Raw genomic sequence first — 25131 nt, forward strand, 5'->3', positions numbered from 1 at the left:
AATAAATTCTATCATTATTATTATTACTACTTACTGAGAGTTTACTGTGTAAGCTTGGGAGAGTGTACTATAATGACGGCATTTGTTAAACGCTTACTATGTGCGAAGCACTGTTCTAAGCGCTGGGGGGAATACAAGGTGATCAGGTTGTCACACGTGGGGCTCATAGTCTTCATCCCCATTTTACAGATGAGGTAACTGAGGCCCAGAGAAGTAACTTGCCCAAAGTCACACAGTTGACAAGTGGCGGAGCCGGGATTAGAACCCATGACCTTTGACTCCCAAACCCGTGCTCTTTCCACTGAGCCACGATGCTTAGGCAATGCTACTTATTGAGCACTTCGTGTGCGCTGGGCACTGTGCTAAGCGCTTGGGCGAGTACCAGATGGCCTCAGGGGGGCTGCAGCCAACCCCCTTCTAATAACAATAGTGGTACTTGTTAAGCGCTTATTATCTGCGAAGCACTGTTCTAAGCGCTGGGGAGGATACAGGTGATCAGGTTGTCCCACGTGGGGCTCAGTCTTCATCCCCATTTTACAGATGAGGGAATTGAGGCACAGAGAATAATATTAATAATAGTAATGGTATTTGTTAAGCACCTACTATGTGCAAAGCACTGTTCTAAGCGCTGGGGAGGAAACAAGGTGATCAGGTTGTCCCACGTGGGGCGCACAGTCTTAATCCCCATTTTACAGATGAGGGAACTGAGGCCCAGGGAACTGAAGTGACTTGTCCAAAGTCACACAGCTGACAAGAATTAGAACCTATGACAGCGTGGCTCGGTGGACAGAGCATGGGTTCTGGAGTCAGAGGTCATGGGTTCTAATCTCGGCTCCGCCAATTGTCAGCTTTGTGACTTTGGGCAAGTCACTTCCCTTCTCTGGGCCTCAGTTACCTCATCTGTGAAAATGGGGATGAACCCCGTAGGACAACCTGATCACCTTGTAACCCCCCCAGCGCTTAGAACAGTACTTTGCACATAGTAAGCGCGTAATAAATGTCATCATTATTATTATTGTAACCTCCCCAACGCTTAGAACAGTGCTTTGCACATAGTAAGCACTCAATAAATGCCATCATTATTAGTAGTAGTATTATTGTAACCTCCCCAGCTCTTAGAGCACTGCTTTGCACATAGTAAGAGCTTAATAAATGCCATCATTATTAGTAGTAGTATTATTGTAACCTCCCCAGCTCTTAGAGCACTGCTTTGCACATAGTAAGAGCTTAATAAATGCCATCATTATTATTAGTAGTATTATTGTAACCTCCCCAGCGCTTAGAACAGTGCTTTGCACATAGTAAGCGCTTAATAAATGCCATCATTATTATTAGTAGTATTATTGTAACCTCCCCAGCTCTTACAGCACTGCTTTGCACATAGTAAGCGCTTAATAAATGCCATCATTATTATCAGTAGTATTATTGTAACCTCCCCAGCTCTTAGAACAGTGCTTTGCACGTAGTAAGCGCTTAATAAATGCCATCATCATTAGTATTATTATTATTATTATAACCTCCCCAGCGCTTAGAACAGGGCCCACTGTTGGGTAGGGACTATGTTGCCAATTTGTAGGTCCCAAGCGCTTAGTCCAGTGCTCCGCACACAGTAAGCGCTCAATAAATACGACTGAATGAGTGCTTTGCACCTAGTAAGCGCTTAAGAAATGCCACCATCATCACTATTATTATTATTATAACCTCCCCAGCACTTAGAACAGGGCCCGCTGTTGGGTAGGGACTATATTGCCAACTTGTACGTCCCAACCGCTTAGTCCAGTGCTCCGCACACTAAGCGCTCAATAAATACGATTGAATGAATGCTTTGCACCTAGGAAGCGCTTAATAAATGCCACCATCATCACTATTATTATTATTATAACCTCCCCAGCACTAAGAAGAGGGCCCGCTGTTGGGTAGGGACTGTCTATGTTGCCAATTTGTACGTCCCAAGCGCTTAGTCCAGTGCTCCGCACACAGTAAGCGCTCAATAAATTGAATGAGTGCTTTGCACCTAAGCGCTTAATAAATGCCATCATCATCACTATTATTATTATTATAACCTCCCCAGCACTAAGAACAGGGCCCACTGTTGGGTAGGGACCATGTTGCCAACTTGTACGTCCCAAGCGCTTAGTCCAGTGCTCCGCACACAGTAAACGCTCAATAAATACGATTGAATGAGTGCTTTGCACCTAGTAAGCGCTTAATAAATGCCATCATCATCACTATTATTATAACCTCCCCAGCACTTAGAACAGGGCCCGCTGTTGGGTAGGGACTATATTGCCAACTTGTACGTCCCAACCGCTTAGTCCAGTGCTCCGCACACAGTAAGCGCTCAATAAATACGATTGAATGAATGCTTTGCACCTAGGAAGCGCTTAATAAATGCCACCATCATCACTATTATTATTATTATAACCTCCCCAGCACTAAGAACAGGGCCCGCTGTTGGGTAGGGACTCTCTATGTTGCCAATCTGTACGTCCCAAGCGCTTAGTCCAGTGCTCCGCACACAGTAAGCGCTCAATAAATACGACTGAATGAGTGCTTTGCACCTAGTAAGCGCTTAATAAATGCCACCATCATCATTATTATTATTATTATAACCTCCCCAGCACTAAGAACAGGGCCCGCTGTTGGGTAGGGACTCTCTATGTTGCCAATCTGTACGTCCCAAGCGCTTAGTCCAGTGCTCCGCACACAGTAAGCGCTCAATAAATACGATTGAATGAGTGCTTTGCACCTAAGTAAGCGCTTAATAAATGCCATCATCATCACTATTATCATTATTATAACCTCCCCAGCACTTAGAACAGGGCCCAATGTTGGGTAGGGACTATGTTGCCAACCTGTACGTCCCAAGCGCTTAGTCCAGTGCTCCGCACATAGTAAGCGCTCAATAAATACGACTGAATGAGTGCTTTGTACCTAGTAAGCGCTTAATAAATGCCATCATTATTATTATTGAAGGAATGAAAGAAGATTGAATGAATAAAGCCCCCCCCCCCCCAAGCGAGAGGGCCAGCAAGGGCGATGCGCTCCGCCCCGCTCCCGCACGCGACGAACTCGGGGTACTTACTGAGCGCCTACTGGGCGCAGAACACTGCGCTAAGCGCTCGGACCAAACCCCAGCCCCTCCCCCCTCCAGCCCCCAACCGCGGCTCTAATGCATACTCCGAGGGGCAGCTCCACGTCCTGGGCTCCGGCAGCTGGTTGCACGGGGGGTTGCAGGGGTGCATGCACCGGGGGTTGCAGGGGGGCCTGCACCGGGGGTTGCAGGGGGGCCTGCACCGGGGGCTGCAGGGGTGCATGCACCGAGGTTTGCACGAGTCGCCGCTGCTGCCCGGACAGAGGCGAAGGGGGAAGCAGGGAGCCGGCGGGGGGACGGGAAGGAGCCAAAATGGCGCAAGGCCGGGTGGAGGAGGAAGGGCTGGAGGGATGGAGAAGGGAAGGGAGGACGAGGGGAGGAAGGGGAAGGAAAGGAGGACGACGACAGCAGCACGACCAGCAAGTCGGACCGCCGTACCGCTTCTTCTCCGCTCCCCCCGCAGCGCGGCTCACGTGCCCCCGGCCAATCAGCGCAGGCGCACGTGGTCCGGCCGCCGCACTTCCGCCACACTCCTCCGCGGGGGGCGGGCGCCGCCGCCATCTTGGGTGTGGCCCCGGGCCGCAGCGCGCATGCGCCCGACCGTCCCCCCCACCACCGCCGGGACCGTTCCGAAGCGGGCGGCCTTATTCATTCGGTCGCGCTTATTGGGTGCAGGGCACTGTACTGAGCGCTCGGGAGAGGACAGATCGGCAACGGATAGAGACATTCATTCATTTTTAGACTGTGAGCCCACTGTTGGGTAGGGACTGTCTCTATATGTTGCCAACTTGTACTTCCCAAGCGCTTAGTACAGTGCTCTGCACACAGTAAGCGCTCAGTAAATACGATTGATTGATTGATTCAGTCGTACTTACTGAGCGCTTCTGTGTGCACAGCACTGGATTAATAATAATAATAATGTTGGTATTTGTTAAGCGCTTACTAGGTGCAAAGCACTGTTCTAAGCGCTGGGAAGCGCTTGGGCAGTACAAATCAGCAACATAGAGAGACATTCATTCAGTCGTACTTACTGAGCGCTTCTGTGGGCAGAGCACTGGACTAAGCGCTTGGGAGGGGACAAATCAGCACCGTATAGAGACATTCAATCGTGTTTATTGAGCACTTACTGTGTGCAGAGCACTGTATTAAGCGCTCGGGAGAGGACAAATCGGCAACATATAGAGACATTCATTCAATCGTATTTATTGAGCGCTTACTGTGTGCAGAGCACTGGACTAAGCGCTTGGGAAGTGCAAGTTGGCAACATATAGAGACGGTCCCTACCCAACGGTTGGCTCACAGTCTAGATATAAAAGATGTCTAGATATGAGAAGCAGCGTGGCTCAGTGGAAAGAGCATGGGCTTTGGAGTCAGAGGTCATGGGTTCAAATCCCGACTCTGCCAATTGTCAGCTGTGTGACTTTGGACAAGTCACTTCACTTCTCTGTGCCTCAGTTACCTCATCTGTAAAACGGGGATTAAGACTGTGAGCCCCCTGTGGGACCACTTGATCACCTTGTAACATCCCCAGTGCTTAGAACGGTGCTTTGAACATAGTAAGCTCTTAATAAATGCCATCATTAATATAAGATAATGAGTTGGGACACAGACTCCGTCCCAGCTGGCCTGGCAGTCAAAGAAAATTGGCTTTTTATCCCTATTTTAAGGATGAAGATCTGAGGCACAGAGAGCTTGAGCGGCTTTCCCAAAGACACCCAGCAGGCAAATGGCCAAGTTGAGAAAAGAGGCAGGCTCCTGACTTCTGGTTACCTGCCCATTCCACTAGGCCACAGTTTCCCAATTTACAACTTAGGGTCAAGTAAAGTAGTAATACTTGCCTCTCCTCCTATCTCACAGAAACATGAGGACAAAATACAACATCGTGGTATTATTACTATGTGTGAGGAAAGCTGAGCCAGGGACTGAATCCAAGCAAGAATATGGGTGATCAAGGAGGAGGGTGGCCTTTTGTCTGATTTTACCACAGGTATGTCCCTTGTCCAACATGCTTCTACGTCAGGTATACGTTTAGCACCTAATCAGTCCATCATATTTATTGAGCGCTTACTGTACTAAGCGCTTGGGAGAGTATAATACAACAGACACGTTCCCTGCCCACAATGAGTTTACAGTCTATTCTGTTCTCAGTTCCTCTACTTTGGCTGTTTGCCGCAGTTCTGTGGTCTGGTTGCAGCATCTTAGTTGTCACGGACATGGGAAGGCAACACAGTGGCCAGTGCTGAAAATAAATGTTTTTTGACCTGCACATTAATGGTTCCTGACCCTCTTGGGGCAAGAAGGTGGGGACGAGGCACACTGAGGGGAGCCAGCCAGCCCTTAGGAAGAAGCAGCGTGGCTCAGTGGAAAAGAACCCGGGCTTTGGAGTCAGAGATCATGGGTTCAAATCCCAGCTCTGCCAATTGTCAGCTCTGTTAAGTCACTTAACTTCTCTGTGCTTCAGTTACCTCATCTGTAAAATGGGGATTAAGACTGTGAGCCCCCCGTGGGACAATCTGATTACTTTGTAACCTCCCTAGCAACAGTACTTTGCACATAGTAAGCACTTAATATCTGCCATTATTATTATTATTATTATTATGGATAGAACATGGGGTGGGTGTCAGAAGAACCTGGGTTCTAATCCCAGCTCCGCCACATGTCTGCTGTGTGACCTCGGGCAAGTCACTTAACTTCTCTGGGCCTCAGTTCCTTCATCTATAAAATGGGGATTAAGACTGTGGGCCCCCTGTGGGACAGAGACTGTGTCCAACCTGATTAACTTGTATCTACCCCAATGCTTAGAACAGTATTTGACACATAGTAAGTGCTTATTAACAAGTGCCATCACAATAACAATAATAATTATTATTATTAAGAGGTTGGGCATGTAGACCAGTTGCCTCAGGGTGGAGTAAAGTGGAAGAGGTGAGATCATGGCTGTTGGTGACCAGAGAGATAGCACGCAAGAGGGTGCAGGTGAAATGGGCAGCTGAATCAATCAATCGTATTTATTGAGCGCTTACTGTGTGCAGAGCACTGTACTAAGCGCTTAGCTGAAGCCTATTTGGATGACGCACTGCACCTCACTGTCCACTGTTCCAAATCTTTTTTCTTATGCTAGAGCCAAGATCCAGCAAATTCTAGTCAATTAATCAATCAGTGGTTTTAACTGAGTACTTTCTATGGGCAGAACATTGTAATAATTGCTTGGGGCTGTGCAGTTCAGGAGAATTGGTACACGTGATCCTCGTCCTCACAATCTATCTTATGAAGAGTTTACAATCGAGTCAGGGACACAGACCTTAAATTACAGATAAAGGAAATCAGAGGATATAAGTGTATGTACATATGTGCTGTAGGGCTGGGGCGGGGTGAGTAGTAAAGTGATTAAGAAGTTCAGACCCAAGTGCTTAAGTGACATAGAAGGGAAGGTTAATAGGGTGGGAAAATGAGAAGTTAGTCAAGGAAGGCTTCTTGGAGAAGGTTGTCAAGGAAGCCTTCCGGCCCCAACTCCTTAACTTTGCAGCCACAGAAGATGGGGATCAGGTGCAGGTACCTTTTAGACTGTGAGCCCACTGTTGGGTAGGGACTGTCTCTATATGTTGCCAATTTGTACTTCCCAAGCGCTTAGTACAGTGCTCTGCACATAGTAAGCGCTCAATAAATACGATTGATGATGATGATGAGGTACAGAAAAGTCTGGGGTGGCAGAAGCTGCAGTAGTAGTGAGGTCCATCTTGCTGGAGTTGTAGAAAAAATAAAATGTTAAAGTATATAAATATAGGAGGGCTTGAGGAACCAGAGCGGCAGATCTGGGGGATGAAGAGGGAAGACATGAAACCTAGGGTGAGGGAGGGTCTAACTTTAGGTTGCTCTACAGGAAAGAGGTTGTTTACCAAACTTCTGAAATTCGTAGACAGCAAAATTAATTCTGACAGGCAACTCTCAAGTGGATTTTTCAGTTCCCATGTTCATCCACTATAATGCCTTGATCCTTTCTCCCTTTTCATTGTTTGGGAAAAAAAATAATTTAGAACATAAAAGTTTTTGGTCTTGTGTTGCAAGTGCATACTTCCAACTCCTTTCACTGTTATTTGCTAATCTCTGAGTCTATCTAAATTAACCGACATCTTTTTGGAAGCCTTCTAAGAAGATATGCAGATGGTTATCTCTAAAGTGTGCTGCTTTTCCAACAAGCAGTCTAGATTTCAGCAATGACTTTACTGTCATATATTATAAGGATCTATTTAGATCTATTTAGGTTCTATTACAAGTTTCTATTCTTTTTTTGACATTAACTGTCTTAGAATCATTCTCCCTATCATTATATATCTTTCCTAGATGTATTCACTGGTGTGTTCTAGGTTGGCTTTCATTTTGTACTTCATATCTTGGAAAGATTGCTCAAGTAAAGGATTCTGTAGGGATTTCCCACCAACACGAAAGGGCTGCGGGGGTTTTCAAAACTCCAAGTAGTGATACACTATCTCTACTCTGCCCTCTGTGAGCCTATTGGGGTTCCTTGCTATGGAAGCTGAAACCTAGGTCTTGGTGGTCCCTATCAACAGCTCTGAGATGATAGCGTGAAATCAGAATTCCTCTAGGATGCCTTCCCAAAATGGGATTCACGTGGGGCTTACAGCTTCCTCCTCTGTGAAAATGGAGATTTTTTTTACGGCATTTGTTAAGTGCTTACTGTATGCTAGGCACGGTTCCAAGAGCTGGGGTAGGTACAAGGTCATCAGGTTGGACACAGTCCCAGTCCCATGTGGGGCTCACGGTCTTAATCCCCATTTTACAGATGAGGGAACATTAAAATAAATTACAGATCAGAGGATATAATAAGTCTAATGTACTTAAGTGCTGTAGGGCTGGGGTGGGGTGAGTATTAAAGCGTTTGAGAGGTTCGGACCCAAGTTTCTTCAGTTGAAGAAAAAGTGAAGTGACTTGCCCAAGGTCATAAGGCAGACAAGCGGCGGAACCAGAACTAGAACTCAGGTCCTCCTGACTCCCAAACCTGTGCTCTAACCACTGGGCCGTGCTGCTTCTCCAGACCGTTCAAATCCTATCCCGGCTTCTACTTAGACTGTGAGCCCTATGTGGGCCAGGAACTGTGTCCAACCTGATGACCTTGTGCCCACACCACTGCTTAGTTCAGTGCTTGGCACAAAGTAAGTGCATAACAAATGCTACAATTATGATATTCCTGAGGTCTCCCAAAGGCTCTAGAGGCCCCCAATTTTACACACAATTACTTGGAGAGAAGGGTCTGTGTCTTCAACTGATGAATCAGATACATCACTAGGACGCGGATTGGTGTGGGGAAGGCTGATGAAAATGCGGGATAGGAGAAAGTGGAACTTTTTTTGCCTCTCCGCAAGGCTGGGGAAAGAGCTTGAAATATAGTAGCAAATTAATGCAGGATTAAAAAGATTGGTGTGGAGTTACTTGAAAATGTGCAACAGATAAAGTATTGGGAAGCAGGCAGAATGATTTTTTCAAGAAATGAGCCAAAGAGAAGGACAATTTGGGGGTAGGAAGCTATGTTTGGAGTTTGGCACAACACAGACTTGGACATCACCCTAAAATTAGGGTATACAATTTATAGACTTGGCAGCTTGCTGCATGGCCAAGGAGCCTAAAAGGCACTTAAGATCTTTTGAATTGTCTTACTGTTTCTGCCCACTGGAATTTTCTGAAACCTTAATTCATTAAAAAATGACTTTTCAATAACCACACTTCTCTCCTTAATGGCTCTTCTTCTATGTTAAACAAAAGCAGAAAGAATGTTTTTCCCCTTAGGTAGTATTTAAATGACCTCGGTAATTCCAGAAAATCAGGGCTTCCAGGGTTATATCTCAATACAATAAAGGTAAAGTAGTAAAGTTTTCTGATGATTGCAACTTCTCAAAGAAGAGTGACTTTCCGAAGCTTGTGGGGAAAGAACAAGAGGCTATGTGAATCCATCCCACCGCAAAAATGTCTCCATCCTTTCGACAAAGTCATTTTTTAAAAAGCAAAGCATTGCTACTTTAGGCTTTTAATTCCTTTGGAATAATAACCTCAGTGTAGGAGCCATTCTACAAAGAGAGTTTGCACATGTGTAAGGAAAAACGGTAAAGTATCCGGGTTATGTAATAAAATAAATCCTGTACACTGCAAAGACGAGCCAGAGCCTCTGTAGAAGCTAGTTATTAAGGAGTCATCTGCAGTATGATGGAATGGTTTCTTTTCCTCTTGCCAACAAGGCAAAGCAGATGCCAACGAAGGATGTTCATTTCAGATTAACTGCAAATGATGCCCTCTCAATACAACTATTTCAGTCCTATAGTGAACCATGACTATCCAGTTTTTAGGGCGCTTTTTACAGGGTGTGGTTTTTCTTTTTCTATAGTCTTTTTTCTTTCACTAATTTTGTTTGCTTTTACTAATGCCCTCCAATCACCATAGAAACAATCTAGGCGGAATGTGAGGATTACCGAACTTGGCTGTATTCAATTTTATTTAATTTCCTGGCATTGAGGATCTAAATTATATAAAAAATGTTATGTTTAAATGCTGTAAACTGAAGCATATCGATTTCAGGTGCTTGATTTTACTCGAGATACAGCATTCTCTCACTGAAATGGCTACTTAAGAGTGAGGATGACCAACGGACAGCCCTTCTGACATCCCTGTGGTACTAATGAGCCCTTGTGAATTCTTTTGCACAGAAGTTTTTCCACACTATGGAAGAGTGAAGCAGTCCTTAGGAAGGGTAAACTTGGACTGAAAGCAACACCAGGCTGGTGTCTGATAGGAAGTTCAGCCTGGGTTAAACATTTCAAGACTGAGTCTGTAATTGGCACAGTGTCTTGGAAACTAAAACCTCCTGATTCCTAGTACTCAGAGAGGCATGCTGTATTAGTAGACAGTAACTTTTGTTTCATAAATGCTTTTAAAATAAACAATGCATAAGGAACTGTGTTGAAAGGAATCAAGTGTATTCTAAGTGGAACAAGAAGTCTGAGAAGTTAAGGTTGCCATTGGGGAACACTTTTTCACGTGAGCTGATGGCAACAGTCTTATTGACAACAGTAATCACGCTTCTTGGGCATCATTTCAGTTCACTGAAATGCATTTTACTAACTATTCCCTGGTAATCATCTGAATTAAGTGTGTGTTTCTTAAATTGCCAGCAGCCAAGTAGACCCTATTGCACCATGGAGTAGAAGGCAATCACCAGCTTGTCATGTACTCCTAAATGTACTGAGGCTTAATCAAATGGAAGCCAAAGAGCAATACAAAATGAAAATACAGAGTGGATTGTTTACTATTAAATCTATGGTACAATGCAGCCGTTTAGCTCAGAAAATAGTACAGCATTTGTTCAATATCATCACTGATGAGAGCCTGAAATTAATGGCATAGGCCTACATAATGTCCAAGTAAAACAGTAGTTTAAGCCTGACTTGCAATCCTGACTAGGTTCATCAATCTGGAAACTCAAATTAAGTGATGAAACAAGTCTACTATGGCCATGGGCCAATTTCCACATCAGGACTCTTTCCTTCGCCAGCATCACGGCGTCACATTAGCACATGTGAGAAAGACAGAAGGAGGGGAGGGAAGGAATGCAAGACTAAATCTTCTGGGAATTGTAGTCCCAGGTAGGGCTTAGCTTGTGCATTGAGAACCATCCTAGTAGGTAAACTGCAAGTCCCAAATAAGACTTACCACCATGGAGATCTAAATCTTGTGCTTTGCTTAGCTGGGAATTATGCTGCGGTAATTAAGGGACTCTGCTTAATACAGTGGTCTACACACTATTACTATTATTAATACTATTATCCCCGATTCCCCTAACATGAAAAGTGGACCCTCTAAGACTTTGGGGTCCAGCCATACCAGTTCCCCAATGTAGTTGAACGTCTGGTACGATGTGTTTTATAATTTACCTTTACAAAATTATTTGGTACACTTGTATTTGCAAGATTTTTTTTCTCTTCAAAAATATTGGTACCCTTGATGATGGACTTGCAGAAGTTTCATGGAATTCAGCAAGTGAATTTCTTTAAAAAGTTTCCCGTTAGAGTAAATAGTTGCTCTCGGCCCCGCATTTAGAAATGCCTTGTGCACCAATAATTGAGCAAGGACTCCAGGACCCCCAGAGCTTTTAGGGAGTTGGAGCTAGGGGCTATTAAAAGTGGCTGCCGGAGATCACAGGCCACCATAAGAAATCCTACAAGACACATGTAGCCCACAGGTCCATGGTTTAACCATACTAATCTGTGTCCTTTCTTTCCCTTTACCTGTTCCCCAGTTGACCCAGAAATACACAACCTGATGTCATCATCGACACCTCTATGGCAATTTCAATTTTAAGAAAAGGCAGAAGACCGTATATTGAGAGACAGCTGGGAAGGTGGTTGTGGGCATGGATAGATTGACATGTGGAGAACATCTGGAGACCTATGGGAAAATTCTAAGGACCTCCTGATTCCAATGCAGCCCATTTGAAACTTGAACAAGATCCTGGGGGGAACCTTAATCACAGCCCCTCAAATATTACCCTACTTCTCTTGGGGATGTCAAATTCCTTCAGGGGGTGTAGGTCTGTTCAGACGTGACTCTCCAACTATTACTATCATGGGACGCTACTCTAGCACTCCTCAGCACTCATGTATATTTGTCTACTCAATGAATTGACTTTGACCATTTTTGACTATTTCTATGTGTGTTCCCTCCACCGTTAGAATGCAAGCTCCCCGTAGGTGGGGAACATATCATTTCATTATTCTGTACTTTCCAAGCACCTCATGTAGTACACCTCACCAAGTGAGTGCTCAATAAATGCTGATACTACTACTGCTACTACTACTACCACTACTACTACTACTAGTGACTCAGGGATTGCTGGACACTGTTTTGGAACTTGTCGGGCACGGAGGAGAAACCAAATCACACATATCCCCTAAATGCCTGCTACTTCACGCACTTTAAGGCTCTGTTCTGTAGAACAGAAAGTCCTAGGTAAATGACACCAGCAAGTGGAATCTTAAAAAATTAATCTTGCTTGATAAAATATCCATGGCTATTTTTAAATGTCCCCTTTCTCTCATTCATTATTTACATAGTGCCATGAACATGCAGGATTCTAGACAATCGTTTATTAAGATTACTGTTACAGCATTATTGTTTATTCTATTTACTGGATGCTCATATTACTGAATAACCTTTGCATCTTAGAGATATGGGAAGAAAGGAGGGAAGGAAGGAGAACAAGGTTTTTTTTTTTTCTTTCTGGGCCTAGGGAGGCACTAACTTATCTTCCTTTAAAAAAAAAATGATACTTGTTAATCGCTCATATATGCCGGGCACTATACTGAGCTGGAGTAGATACAAGATAATCAGGTTAGACGCAGTCCCTGTCCCACATGGGGCCTCACAATCTAAGTCAGAGCAGGAGGGATTAGTCCCCATTTTTCAGATGAGGTAACTGAGGCACAGAGAAGTTAACTGACTTGCTCAAGGTTACACAGCAGACAAGAGGTGGAGCTGGGATTAGAATCCAGGTCCTCTTTGTAAGGAAGGATTTAGCTGGAAGGAGCCTGGGATTGGGAAATAAAACCCTTTTGCAAAGGAACAGATCATACAGTCAGGGGGAAGAGGATGAGATGGGGCTCTGCAGCTGTTCTTAAAGCAGGTCTAATAGAAATTTTGTAGAGAAAAGGAAGTGGGAGAGAAGAGAGGAGGAAGAGGTAGATTCTTGAATTAGATTTCTGCTCATTTACAAGCTTAATCCTCTTTTAAATTTTACCAGAAATTGTCTCCCATTTTTTTTTCTCCTTTGCCTCTTTTTTAAGAGAAGCAGCATGGCTCACTGGAAAGAGCATGGGCTTTGGAGTCAGAGGTCATGGGTTCAAATCCCAGCTCCGCCAATTGTCAGCTGTGTGACTTTGGGCAAGTCACTTCACTTCTCTGGGCGTCAGTTACCTCATCTGTAAAATGGGGATTAAGACTGTGAGCACCCATGGGACAACCTGATTACTTTGTAACCTCCCCAGCGCTTAGAACAGTGCTTTGCACACAGTAAGAATTTAATAAATGCCATTATTATTATTATTACTATTCTCCTTTTCAAAGTTGTGTGCTTCTTAGATGCTGACAACAGCATCCTTGTCTTCCAAAGCAATTACCTAGATCACCAAACTAACTGGCCAAGTTTTCAGGGTTTACTTCAAAGAAGTTGTCTATTGACTATAATCAATAGCTCAAGCATCTTTTCTCCCTAAACCTGGAAACACTGCCTAGCCTCGTTTTTTTTTTTCTAAAACAGTTTGCTCCTGGTTCTCCTCTAACCAATCTGGCTGCTCTTTCTCCATCTTCCTCATTTGGCTCTTCCTCTGACTCTGAATTCCTAACTATGGGAGCTCTTCAAGACTCCGTTCTGGTTCCTGTTATCCTTTCACTCCACATTCACTCTCCTGGGAAGCTCATCTACTCTCAAGGCTCAGTAAACATCTCTATATGGATGACTCCCAAACCTACCTCTCTAGCCTTGGCCTCTCTCTTCTTCAATCTCACATTTCCTCATGTCTCCAGGACATCTCTACACAGATGTCCCAACAGCTCCTCAAGCTCAAGATGTCCAAAACTGAACTCCTCATCTTCCCTTACAAATCCCCTCTTCTACCTAACTTTCTCATCCCAGTTGACATCTCTCAAGTCTGTATTTGCTAGTATTTCTTGCCTTGGCATTTTGCTTGACTTTCTCTTTCAACCACCACCACTCAATCTTGTCACCAAATCCTGTCAGTTCTTCAATCGATCAATGGTATTCATTGAGTGCTTAATATGTGTGGAGCACAGGACTAAGCGTTTGGGAAAGTACAATACAACAGATTTAGTAGAAATGTTCCCTAATCATAACGAGCTTCTTTTCTCCTTCAAATCCAGACGAGTGAATAATAGCATCTCTCTGGGATCAAAGGGAAGAATTGACCCATCATTTTGAATAAAAACAACCTAAGAAATAATTGATGATGTTTCATCCTCTTGCTTTTTCCCTGAAAATATTAATTTTTATCATTTTTAAAGGAACAGTTATATTGAAATGGATTTTTGCTTACTTGAAATGGATTTTTGCATGTCCATTGACTGTAAGCTCCTTGTGAACAAAGATCATGGCTGCCAACTTCACTTCATTGTACTTTCCCAAGTGCTTAGTACAGTACTCTGCACAGAGTAAGTACTCAATAAATGCCATTGATTGATTAATGACTGGCAGAATTATTGACCACTAATGTCTTTGGTCCCATTCTCCCCTGCCAGTAGAATTGCAACTCTGTTTCTGGGTTTGGCCTGGACTATTTCTGCCAGGGAGATAAGGTTAAAAGGAGGAAAATTACTTGCTAGTATTTCTCCTCTTAAGCACATCACTTATCTAACATAACCATTTGTAATTTATTTTAATGTCCGTCTACCTTTCTAGTCTGTAAACTACTTGTGGGCAGGGATTGTCTATACCCCTTTCTTTAATATTGTATTCTCCCAAGCACTTGGTACAATGCTCTGCATGCAATAAAGTGCTCAATAAATACCACTGATTGATTGATTAAATCATTTCACTCTTTTAACCACTCTTTCCCCTTTGGACTGGGACCTCTAATTTCCAGCATTTTTGTATCAGACAATTTTTCCTGATCAGAAGCTCTTCAAAATTGGCAGTTCCAAGCAGGTACCTGTTTCATCTGCCCCTAAAACTAGCTCTGACCATTCCCAGGAGGCAGTGTAGGAATGGTACTGTCACGCCAACATAAATGTTCACAAATCTTCTCTTCCTCTCTGTCTCCTTGGAAGTGAGAATCGGGTTAAATTGTTTTCACTTATTTCCCTCCTTAAAAACGCAAAGCATTTTCCAAAATAGCATCCCAGGACCCTCTGAGGTATTGATATGTATCATGAGTCTATTATACTGGTACTTTTCATGGGACTGAAAAAGTATGGAAAAAAGTGTATATCAAATTTTCAGTGCTTTCATCCCCTAAAAGCCACATATGCTTTTCATGTGATAGCAAAGATTTCAAGGCTTAACTGGATTAAGGTTGATATTTTTCTTTGATATTCAAAAGGGGCTAATCAAAACTTAGGGCCTAATGACCTAGAATTTTAATTTACACTAGGTCTACACCAGCAAAATGAAGAATTGAGCTAATTACCCAGATATTTCAGGACAAAGTATATTTTGACTTTCAATATACCTACAATTAAAACAAAAGTGTTTTGGGGTTGTTTTTCTTTTATGATCAGCATGATTGGCTCAATTCTCCACATAACTTTGCTAATACTCTCCTGGCCATGACTGCATAATACATTTCTTTAGAAAACAGATACGCAAAACAACCGAGGAGTTCAAAATTAGAAAACGTTTTATCTCTAGTTTGGCTTCCGGATAGAGATATTTTGTTAGACTTCTGCCCGGAGGGAATTTTTTATGGTTGAATTATAAACGTATGTACAGCAAAGTTAGAAACTGAACTACTGCTAGTCATATTGGTTGTATAGGGAGTTGTCCTTTGGTACAAATGCAATGCTGTTGACAGTGAGATTGCATCCATGGGGGTGAATATGCTCATAAAAATATAGTCATCGGTGCTGGCTTCAGGTACTTCTGCTTGAGGCAGGGAAAAATTTGCTCTCACTCCCCTCCACCCCCCAATCCATGTGATATGACGCATGCTGTAGGATTTTGTTACACAGGCTGACAAGTTGTCTGGAATATATTTTAAAGTCTGTCTCCCCTTCTAGATTGCAAGTTCCTTGTACGCAGGGATCATGTCTACAACTCTAGTGTGCTCTCCCAAGTATTTAGCACATTTGCTCTGCACATGGAAATGCTCTGCCCAGTAAATACCAATGATTGATAGAATACACAAATCTGCTTCAACCCCCATTGCTCACAGGTCCTTGTTTCCTCAGATGCCACTTCCAATGGGTGGTCACTTTTATATTTTTCACTGCTTCCTGCCCACCACGGTCCATGTGCAATGAGGCTCTTGGCTTTCATTCAATCATTCATTCGGTCGCATTTATTGAGCGTTTACTGTGTGCAGAGCACTGTCCTAAGCACCTAGGAAAGTACAATATAACAGACACTTTCCCAGCCCTCAACGAGTTTACAGTCTTGCCTCCCTTTGTACCATCCAAAGCTGACACTAGTGGTAGTGCATTTTTTCCGGAGAAGCAACATGGCCTAATGGTTAGAGCCCGGGCCTGGGAGTCGGAAGGTCATGAGTTCTAATCCTGGCTTCGCCACTTGTCTGCTGTGTGGTGTTGGGCAAGTCACTTCACTTCTCTGGGCCTCAGTTGCCTCATCTGGAAAATGGGAATTAAGACTGTGAGCCCCACGTGGGACAACCTTACTGCCTTGTATCTGCCCCAGCGCTTAGAACAGTGCTTGGCAATTACCATAATTATTATTTTTCTGACCCTTTGTCCTTTGGGGTGAGAATAGCTCAGCACCAGTGGTTAAGAAAAGAAAGGGATGTCCTGCAGCCAGCAGGTCATGCACTAGAGTTGTTTTAGCAGTAGTGGTGGTGGTGGTTTGCACTGAGCCATCCGAACTCTCTTGCTCAACTCCTTTTTGCTCAGTCCCATGCTTTGCGAGAAAGTTGTTACGGGAGGATGGGTGAAGTCTGTGGTGGGGGAACAGACTATCTCTGAGGTCTTAATAGCAAGCAGACAACTTTGTGCCCTCACCCATTTTGTAGGCCATCTTTGAATTTGATGTTCCAAGAGGCCGAGTAGGGAATCAAGGGAGTCTTTTCCCCTGTATTGCACAAACCAGTGGAAAATCAAAAGAAAAAAATACAGCCAAGATTAACAGCAGCAGCAAATATACATTTTTATATTTGTGTATGTGGATGCATGTCTATACATATAAACACGCACACAGTAATACAGTTGTTCTCTGCACAACTAGACAGACCAGAGATGAAAAAATGGTAGCTACAGATCAGAAATGAAAAATATAAAGGTAAGGGTGTTGCTTCAGGGTGCACGGTCACCAGATAGTGCAGTGCCACCTGAAAGTCACTTCTTCCTCAGGGCAGATTTGGAAGGATTGCTCCCAGCTGTTTGTGACATCACCCCACAATAACCATCAGTCTAATGAGTTTAGTCCTCTCCCAGACAAGATGCATCTACCATCAGACTCCGTGAATCACGCTTCAACAGGCTTCACACTCTCGTCCCGTGCTGTGACACTGACTCTGCATCTGGCTAACCCAGGTAGTGACTGTTCCAATCTTCACTCAGCTCCCCAGTACGGAAGTGGCACTCCAAGTGAACGAAGGAGTGAGGTAGAGAAAGTTAAAGACCTAAATGAGACAATCAATCAATCAATCACATTTATGGAGCACTTACTGTGTGGAGACTACTGTACTAAGTGTTTGGGAGAGTACAACAAAAGAAAGTAGATAAAAGTCCAGGTTCTTTGCCACCCTAGTCAGGAAGACAGAAGCAGGAGATCCCTGCTTATCCAGAAGTCCCTTTTTTTGGGTCAGGTCTGTGGAAGGAGACCTAAGAACCAAATAAGTGACTTACCAGGCTTTCTGCTCTCTTTTTGCCCAGGTTCAGCTTGTATATTGTGATCCATCAGTCAATCAGTTGTGTTTATTGAGTGCTTACTGTGTGCAGAGCACTGTACTAAGCATTTGGGAGAGTACAATATAACCATATAACAGACACATTCTTGCCAGTTGCAGATAGTGGAAGAGAAATCCGATGAACATGTGTGGAGTACGCATGCAGATCTGTACACATGGAACTTTATACTCCTCTCCATGTTAGCCAGGAGACTTCGGTCAGGGGAACCAGACATCCCTACAAGCCCAACTTTGTTGAACTAAGCCGTGGAGGTAGAGAAAAAAACAAACCTAAAACGAAAGGAAGCTTACCCTCCTTATTAGTCTTCTGCTACCTGGTTCAGAGTCATATTAGTTATTGAATCATTAGAATCATTTTCAGAGTCATTCAATTTTGGTTTGTTTATAAAAATTTCCTTTTTTAGCAAATTGTATGAGTGACGTGTGAATGACAGTTCTCTTCTGAGCCCTGTAGTTTTCCTTCGTGATAGTGATGTCAGCGGCCCTTGATTCAGGCATGAAAAAACAACTCGTATTAAATTTAGAATACCACAACCGAAGAAAGCAAGGTACTTTTTAACAGCAATTGTCACTCACCCAAGTCAAGCAGAAAAGTTACCTTTTATTTAATGACTATACATTCTTTTTTTAAGCAACCAATCAGAAGCATTTATTGAGTGATTACTGTGTGCGAAGTACTCCAAACTAAGTATTTTTAAGAGTATAATAGAGGCCAAAGACCCTATCCAGGCCCTCAAGAAGCTTACAAGCTAATGGAAATAGAAAGTATCACAGGACTATAGTTACAAAATTTTGTAACTGGTGGAAGTGGTGGTGAGCAGCGGTGAAGGAGCAATGTGTGGAGTCAGCCTGCCACCTGGATTTCCGCCACAGGTTCGAAGGTCGGAGCCACATCTTAGCAGTAAAGAGTAAGGACAGGACAGCCACCTTGCCTTCCCCTCTAATCCCCAACCCCTTCTGGCTTTGAATTGTTGGCGATGAAGAGACTGGTCACTGCAGCCCCTCCCTGGACTGGACCCACATGAGTAGAGGGACTCCCACCCTACCTCCGCCAGGTGAAAGGACTGCTGCCACAATTATCACCACGCAATTTTCAAAATGGAATGGCTATCCCAGGAGCCGTTTTTCTCCTCCAGAGCCGAGTTAGCACCTGTACCGATTTACTTCCGGCACTGCAGACACAGAAACTTTATTTATGTCTAAGACATAAGTAAAAAAATCCTTAGGTAAAGTGACCTAAGATCCTTATTTCTTCCCAGAACTGGTTCTAGGACTGGATAAATTCTGTGGTCACCCAGAAACCCTTGTTTTCCAGAACTGGTCCACTGTCCGTGAACTGAGGGTGGAATCCCCAAGGGACCCTCTCTGCCTCTCTCCCCACCTTTCCCTGACAGGACATTTGTTTGGAGACTCTGGGGAAGTCTGTAATTTGTGGCCCCCAGCTCAGTCTGGAAGGGATATGAAGTTTAAAAAGCAGAGCTACTTGGAATTATTTGATGTTCCAACCCTTAAACCACAGCTGAGTCTGAGGTGGAGGGGGGTCTGATAGACTCTGAGGAGAGGGCAGTTCATCAGCAAGTACATTTGCTCTTTTAAGCCCCCCTCCTCTGCCATACTCCATCACTCTCACCCCCACCGAGCCTTGAGGCATGAAATTCCAGCTTTCCCTGTGTCCTCAAATTGCTAGCATCAACCCTGATGCTCACTTTTAAGCCAGCCTATGAAAATTGTTCTTTGAAAAGTGAAGAACTAGGTTGTTATTGCCAGGACAAGAACTTGGCCATAAGGACTGTAGGAAGATACATGAAGCGTGAATATTTCCAGTTAATATTGGCTGATAATGAAACCCGTGAACTGAACGCTATGAATTAGTGATGTGTTTTGTTGGGCCATGAAAATATAAAGAACGGGGGAAATAAATTCCTCGTGGTATCATTGGCCAAGTAAGTTCCTTTTAATAAGGTGCCACTGAATATACTCCGATGAAAGCCCCACTTCTAACTGCCTTGTCCTGAAACGATCATGTTATCATTGTGTCAGAGGGCTGACTATGTTGCATATAGTACCAGGGATGCATTTGAAAGTTAACGGGACGTAGAATTTGTCTAAACAGGCTCAAAACACTTCACCCTGGCAACAAATTGTAGCTGAATAAAAGAATAAAAACTAACTTCTAAGGGCAATGCATAACTGTCTTTTGAGTTGAGAGATGACATACCTTGGGGGGAAATTTTATAGGAAAGGCTGTCCTCTGACTTTCCTAAATTTCAGAATTAGAAGTCCGTGAACTCTGTTTCTCTTGCTTCGGAAAGCGTTTTGCAAAGAAGTCTCAAAATCAGTTAATTTCAGAATTGCCTTGTCCCTTGACTTTTATATAAAAGAGGGAATTGATGTAATTTAAGAACTTACAATAGAAGAGACAGGAAGAAAATAAAGTGCTGTATTGTAGATTGCATCAGTTTTCAAGTGGTTCAAGTTGATGATTTACTTTATTTCTGGATTTTGAATACAATACAAAGTGGACAAAGCTGGGCTGTTTTATATTACATAGATTTTTAGTGTTGTGTACCAGAGCAGTGTAAGGTGACTTTGAGTTTTTCCTGATAAAAATAGAGCCACGAAAAAAATTCACTGAAGTGCATGGGGCACTTATAAATTTATAATGATTATTAAAGAGCTTCTTTTTTCTCTTGGTGCCAGTAAGTCTATATGCTTATCAAAAATATAGTTTCAGAGTATTTTAGCACTACTGCCCCACAGGTGTAGCCACTCAGCATGGGGGGGAATGGGGAGAGAATAGGAGCTGTCCATGGGAATGTGCTTTTTCGGCCATTTTTTTCCAGATTCATGCACATAGAATGCTTTTGTTCAGATAACTCAATGTGTTCAATCCAGTTTTAAATGGTTTTTTTTCTTTTTTAAATGATAATAAATACTACATTGCTTAAGTTTGGATCTAGAATTCACCCCTTCTAGGATGCCTGATGTGTCTCTGTCCAATGTGGACATGTCCCCTTAGGACTGTATACTCTAGGCTAATGAACGAGTGGACTAGCCTCACACAGAGCAGTTCTGCTCACGCATAGGTAGTAGAAGCAGTAGTAGCAACAGCAATAGTGTATTAGTAGTAATATTTATTAAGCCCCAAATATGTTCAAAGCACTGTAGGAAAAAGTACCTAGGTGAAAATTTGACGAGGTTCCTGGCCCTTAAAGTGGCTCACAATCTAAGGAAAAAAATTCTTCCCACTTCCATGCTATCTCCTTGGGTGAACCTGCATGGCTAGTGTCATTTTGGCTCTATGAAACTATTCTTTCCTCTTCCCCCTCTTCCTCCTTTTTCCTCCTCCTCCTCCTTCTGCACCTACATAGTTCAGCTCAGAGCAGCTGAAACTATCCAATGAATTCCAAGCAGGGGAAGGGGGAAAGGAGGAGCCCAATTTCCTCCACCTACTCTCTCTTCTCCAACTCAGAATTTGCTTACTCACCACCGCTGCTCTGCCACAATAATAATAATAGTAATTATGGTATTTGTTAAGTGCTTACTATGTGCCAGGCACTGTACTAAGCGTAGGGATGGATACAAGCAAATAGGGTTGGATGGAGTCCCTGTCCCATGTGGGGCTCACAGTCTCAACCCCCATTTTACAGGTGAAGTAACTGAGGCCCAGAGAAATGAAGTGACTTGCCCAAGATCACACAGCAGTCAAGTGGCAGAGCCAGAATCAGAACCCATGACCTCCTGACTCCGAGGCCCGTGCTCTATCCACTTCACCATGTGAACACAGGGCTGTAGGTAGCAGCACCAAGCATAATGGATGTTTGGGTTTTAGTTTTTTTAGTTTTAGAAAGGGCCGATGGGAGCCTGTCTTAAACCAAGACTTGTGTTATTGTGAGTTGTATTATAATGGGGACTGGTGGCTCTGCAAGGCTAGTGCAATCAAATAAAGCCCACAAAATATGAGCATTCGCTCTGTGTTCAAAACCTTTGTGCAAAGCTATGTCCAAAGGAGAAACATATCTAGCACAGAACTGATCATATGTGGACTATATCCTAATCCAATTACCCCATTTTCTAACCCCTAGTTTTTGAGGACCCCTTTCAGTGTCTACACTTAAGGGACCCCATTTGGCCCAAGACTGAATTCCAGAGATCATTTTTAATTCCCTTGGGCTCCTCAAGTCCTTTTATCTTCTTAGGACCTTCAGGTTCCTTCTGTTTCTTTCTCCCCAACTCACAAAATCCCCTAACTCCAGCTCCTCTCTCCAAATGTCCCCTCCAATTTCATAGTCCTAACAGCTTCCTCACTCCTTGCCAGTCTCCAAATTTTCTCCCCTAATTATATAACATTACCACACTGGTTCCCATACAGCTGAAGTTGTCGTGGGTGAGGGAACACGTTGACCAACTCCGTTGGATTGTACTCTCCCAAGCTCCTAGCATATGGTTCTGCCCAGTAAGCACTCAATAAATACCACTTATTGACTGCTTCAGTATCACACAATCAAGACTCAAATGGGACCATCTACAGAAAATTTCAACATTTCATTTTGAGTGAGAGTAAAAGAGGCAGGGCTTCCTTGGGCACAGCTTCTACGGGCAGGGTTCAAAAGGCAGGAAAGAGACCATTAGAGACCCAACCAGAGAGCTGAGAAGCAAAAAGCGACCGCCAGAGTCCCAGAGCCAGACCCAGAGAAATAGCCAAAGCCACATCCAAAGCCACAGAGATCCAGTGGCACAGCCAAAGCCAGAGAAGCAGAGCCAGAGCCAAAGGCCCAGAACCAGAGAAAAAAAACCCAGCCAGAAGCCAAAGCCACGGACACATTGTCCGGACACGGACACATCATCTCCAGTCCAAACAGAGGGGTGACCAAAGACCCAAACACAAAACTGGAGACTTGGCTAACCTGCAGCCGGAGAGTCACCTGGAAACGCTTGGAGAGGAAGCGTGCACACACATAAATATGCATACCACCCCACAGAAGAAACAGAGGGACACACACACAGACAGACTCAGAGAGAAAGGATAGCTGGGAAGGAAAGAGAGAGACAGGCCCAGATAGGAGGTGGAGAACAAGGCCCTGGACCTTACCTGGGTGTGGATGAAATTCTGGAACTTCCAGCTCTGGCTCTGTCCTGGGCTCCTGCCCAGTCGGAGGGGAGAGAAGGGAAGGGCGGGAATTAAGACTAGGTCCTGGAAGGAGGTGGTGGGGGAAGGGAATGCTGCAGCCATCCCTGAAGGAAGCAAGCTAAGGTGGGGGTTGTTGATGAAGGGGCCAAACCGAGCTGTGATCATTCCGCTGGTACCCGGGGTGGGTGACTGAGATGTCCTGGGGTCTTAACTCTTTCTTCCCCCTCTTGCACTTGCGTATTTATTTAAGTCCATCCTCTGCACTAGGTTATATGGATGTGTATTTGATTTTCTGTGTCTTATCTTTTCATTCAGAATGTAAGTGTCTCATGGTCAGGGAATGTCTCTTGTTCTTCGGCTCCATCTCCCAGATGCCTAGCGTTCTTGGAACGACTACAGCCATTTGGCACACGGATTCACTATTACCCCCAATTTGGGAGTGGGACGGAGCCCTGAGGTATTCCAAGCCTATGCCAGCAACAAAGGGTGGCAGTAACTATGTGCTTTCACTACTGGCCCAAGGTTAATTCCAGAATTCCAGGAGGGTATAAAGAATGGCATCACCTCATAGTTATTGGCCAAGAGGTCTTCACCCTCAGGGAATCGACACCCTCGAAAATTTCCTCACCAATATAATTCACTATAATGTGACTTTCCATGTATGTAAATAGTATTTAATGGCTCTCCTACAATATTTTCCCTGTAAGAAAAAAATTTAATCCTGATCCACTGAAAGAATCTTAAGAAGGCTTTAGTGTATTTAGGAGGACATTAAAGTTGGCTTTTTCATCCATCGTAACTGTGATAACGAAAAGAATGAGACATTCTGTTCAGCAGTTAACTTGGATGATGGGTGGGTGTCCTCTGTTCTATTTCTAGCTCTGTGCCTGGAACTGTCATCAATAACGTGACATCTCTGTGCATCAATAGAGGTTAGCAGTAAAGACCGTTATAGAAAACATGGGCAGAGTTTTGGATTCAGAGACTTCACTTAATTTAAGGTGTATCGTGTTTTTTTGATAATAATTGGTGAAGCAATCACATTCCCAGAAAGTCTGCTATCTGTTTTCTGACTCCATAAAAAGCTCTACAAATAGGGGTGCTCCTCCCTAGTAATCTGAAGGGAGAAGCCAAAACAATTATATCTTCTTCTAGAAGAAACTATAAACCAAAATGAGGGAGGATACATGTAATATCATAGATTCCAAAATTCCATGTAATTTCCATATGTGTCTGCCCCTTACTGGCATCAGGAGGAGGTTTTGTTCTTGGGGGGGTCTAACGTATTTTTTTTTTTCCTTGCAGAGAGATTTGAGCTAGAGATCAGTTCCAGGCTTTAGTCAGTTCCAGTTTTAAAGTGTAAATATTCAGCAGAGAGACACTTTCGAAAAGAGACTGAGAAATAGGCTGTGCCAGGTAATCTGGAATTTTGTTAGGGTGGCCTATGGAAAATTTTATTTCTACATTATAAATAACTGAAGGATATTTTAAGGAACTTGTTACTGGTGACTACCAAGAGCTACTTTTAGTTTGTTTTAATTAGCTTTTCTGAAATGTGTGTGAGGGGCCAGGGGTGGGGTGGTGGTGGAAGACACTGAGGAACAGATGGCTGTAAAACTCAGCTACCGGATATGACTAATTAAAACAAGTAATTTCTCTTTTCAAGAAGATGGCCTCAAACCTTAATTCTCTTCAGTGCTTGGTGTGGAAAGGCACAGTTACTAAAAAGTGTGGTTTGCTATTTATTCATTCGACCGTATTTGTTAAGCCCCCACCTTGTAACCTCCCCCCACCTTGTAACCTCCCCAGCGCTTAGAACAGTGCTTTGCACATAGTAAGCAGTTAATAAATGTCATTATTATTATTATTATTATTACTGAGCACTTACTATGTGCAGAGCATTGTACTAAGCACTCGGAAGAGCGAAACACAACATTAAAAAGACACATTCTCTGCCCACAGCGAGCTTGCAGTCTAGAGAGGGTCAAGCTTTATCCCTGTCCTTAATTCCTAGGTACCTGCATAGAAAGATGAGAGGGAGGCAGAGAAATGGGAGGAGACAGAAAGTTGGCTAAATGAAAACTGTCTTAAAACTTTTGAAAAACTTTTCTGATCCTAAAGTGGATATTGCAATTCTTCTCCTTCCTCTCCTCTTTTCCTTTTCCTCCTTCTCTCGCTTCTCATTTTCTCACTCAGGCTCTCTCTCCTTCACCCTCTTTTTATCCGTTGCTTTGTCTTTCCCATTTGCCTTTCCCATC

General features: G+C 43.6%; 1 protein-coding gene across 3 annotated transcripts in view; it reads right to left on the reverse strand.

Annotated features, from left to right (window-relative positions):
* The window catches only part of SUPT3H (SPT3 homolog, SAGA and STAGA complex component), a 415169-nt gene that overhangs the window by 386592 nt on the left and 3446 nt on the right, over positions 1-25131 (reverse strand). Inside the window, exon 1 of one of the 3 annotated variants that reach the window (XM_038750984.1) lies at positions 3181-3530. The gene's annotated coding sequence lies outside the window, so the exon portion shown is untranslated. Of the gene's footprint in view, positions 1-3180; positions 3531-22834; positions 22887-25131 lie in introns of those variants that run through there. The other 2 variants (XM_038750985.1, XM_038750983.1) reach the window with 2 other exon arrangements.

The sequence above is a fragment of the Tachyglossus aculeatus genome, chromosome 9 (assembly GCF_015852505.1).
Source record: "Tachyglossus aculeatus isolate mTacAcu1 chromosome 9, mTacAcu1.pri, whole genome shotgun sequence".
Taxonomy (NCBI): Eukaryota; Metazoa; Chordata; class Mammalia; order Monotremata; family Tachyglossidae; genus Tachyglossus; species Tachyglossus aculeatus.